Here is a 2,896-nt window from a genome sequence, read left to right as displayed (position 1 = left end):
ACTTAAGTACGGGAGGACTTACAGTTAAGGAAGGAAGTTGATTTACAGTAGAAGATCGAGACTAAAATAAAAGAAGATATGCATGGAAAGAATTAGAAGACTGGAAGACTTGTATAAGATATCTGATTGATATATTTTAGGAGACAGAATTATATTCCATATCAATTAGAAGTTATCTTGTAACTGTGTAATATATGAACACAAACATAGGTTTACACTATATGTGTTATCATTATCGAGATACATTATTCATTGTAACCTAGCAGCTCTTGGTAATATTTGTTCATCACTGAGAGACAACAGTTCCATTGTAATAGAATTTATTATATTGAATATATCTGTTTACTGTTACTTGTGTTCAAGATCGATTTGGTTGTAATAACACTGTATTCAACCCCCTTCTACAGTGTTGTGTGACCTAACAATTGGTATCAGAGCTTATCTGTTAACACACATACAGTAAAGATCCAAACAATCATGTCTAAAGAAGCAGAAACTCCAACCAAGCCCACCAAAACTGAAGAAACTAAAAACACTCAAATCCACAGTCGATATGAGACTATTAGGGTTCCAATACTGAGACCTTCTGAGTATCCCATATGGAAAGTGAAGATGGCTATGTTTTTGGAAGCTACAGATCTAGAATACCTTGATAGGATTAATGAAGGACCATATAAGCCAAGCAAGCTCTCTGTTGCAGTTGCAGATCAACCAGCAAAGTCCATACCAAAGGAGAAAGGTGATTACACAGCTGAAGACATCTCATTTATTGCCAAGGATGCAAGGATAAGGCATTTGATGCATAGTGCCATTGATAATGTCATGTCAAACAGGGTAATTAATTACAAGATTGCAAAGGAGATATGGGATGCTTTGGAGACAAGATTCCATGGAACTGATGTAATCAAAAAGAACAGGAGGACTATACTCACGCAAGAGTATGAGCACTTTGACTCAAAAGCTAGTGAGTCATTAACTGAATTATATGACAGGTTTGTCAAACTCTTGAATGATCTGTCACTGGTGGACAAGGAATATGATCTTGAAGATTCAAATCTGAAATTCTTTTTAGCTCTTCCTGAAAATTGGGATTTGAAGTCTACTACCATAAGAGACAACTATGCTCTTGATGAAACTACTCTTGATGAAATTTATGGTATGCTCAAGACTTATGAACTTGAGATGGATCACAGGAGCAAGAGACATGGGAGAAAGTCAAGGATAGTTGCTCTTAAGGCTGAGGAGGAATCTCCTACAGTTGTTGTCTCAAAGAAGGGCAAAGAAAAGGCTCTCATCATAAAGTCTGATTCAGAGTCATCATATTCTGATGATGATGATTCAGAAAGTGAATGCTTACCTGAACTGGATGCTGATGCAGAGATGATGAAATTGTGTGCTCTTATGGTGAATGGTATCACAAAGATAGCCTACAGGAAATTCATAAAGGGAAAGAAGTTTTCCAGGAAAGGTGTAAGTGCTGATAAGAAAGGGTTCAGAAAGTCTGTTGGCAAAAGTGCAAAGTTTGACAGAGGAGACAACTCAAATATCAAATGCTACAATTGTGGTGAAAGAGACCACATATCTCTTGACTGCAAGAAAGGAAAGAGTGACAAAGGTAAGGCACTTGTCACAAAGAAGAAAACTGGAGATACTCTTCAGATTCTGAAGATGAGGTGAATTATGCCTTGATGGCAAATGCTGAAGGCAGCCCTGAAACTGCTGAATTGAAGGTACCTCAAACAACTTATGCTTTTCATACTGATGATATTACTGAGTTGAGATTATATCTTAAAATCATGTTAATTAGTTACAAAGATTAAACTTTAACATGTGAAATATTAACTTCTGAAAATCTTGCTTAGAAGAAAAGGAATGTCTATTTAGAAAAAGAGTTAGTCATGTTCCACCAAACTCAGAAAGGTAGAGATGATACTTTTTATATTAGAGATGAAGTGCTAAAATTGAATGAATCTCTAAAAACTGAGTTAGAAAAAGAAAGAGAGATTATCAGGACTTGGACTAACTCTGGCAGAACAACTCAGAATTTATTAAGTAGTGGAAACTGGAAAGAGGGCTTAGGTTATGGAGATGATAAAAGTGAAAAAGGAACTGAACAAATTGAGTCAATTGTTGTTAAACATACTGCTAAGCCAAAGATGAATCCTGTTAAGTTTGTAGCTAAAACTGTAAAGTCTGATTCTGAAAAGATGAAAGAGTCTGTAGCAGAAGTTAAGGAAAAGTCAATCTCTGAAAAATTAGAACAGGATAAACCAGCTGAAGTTAACATAGGCTTAATGACAAAGAAGCAGCTTAAGCATAAGCTGAAAGAAATCAGTAATGTCAATAAGGTAAAGGCAGTTAGGTAAAATAGGAATGGTAAGGAAGGTGTGGATAAAAGCAATAATTATATACATGTTCCTAATGCTCCTAGAAAGAAATGTTATAACTGTGGAAACTCTAACCATCTTTCTTCTTTTTGCAGGAAGAATAAGAATATAAACTCTTTATCTCCTAAGTCGGGAATTAAGAGTCAGTCTGTTAGGTTTAGGCCACAAAATCCTTGTTTTCATTGTGGTAGTTTATGGCATTCCATTTATACTTGTAAGGAATATCATAGTTTGTACTATGATTATTATCAAATAAAACCTTCTTTGAAGAAAGTTACTTTAATTCCTTCTAGTGTAAAGTCTGATACAAAGTCTGATATAAGTTCTGATAAACAGCATGTTAGCATAAACTCTGATATTAAATCCGCTGCAAATGCTAACAAACTTAAAAATGCCAAAGGATCCAAGCAAGTCTGGGTCCTTAAAACTAACCATTAGTGGTCTTTGTGATTGCAAGGCAACATGAAAGATATCCTAGTGTAGGACAGTGGATGTTAAGGACATATGAC

Source organism: Apium graveolens, chromosome 2, assembly GCF_009905375.1.
Source record: "Apium graveolens cultivar Ventura chromosome 2, ASM990537v1, whole genome shotgun sequence".
NCBI classification, from domain to species: domain Eukaryota; kingdom Viridiplantae; phylum Streptophyta; class Magnoliopsida; order Apiales; family Apiaceae; genus Apium; species Apium graveolens.
Note: the sequence above shows the minus strand (reverse complement) of the source record.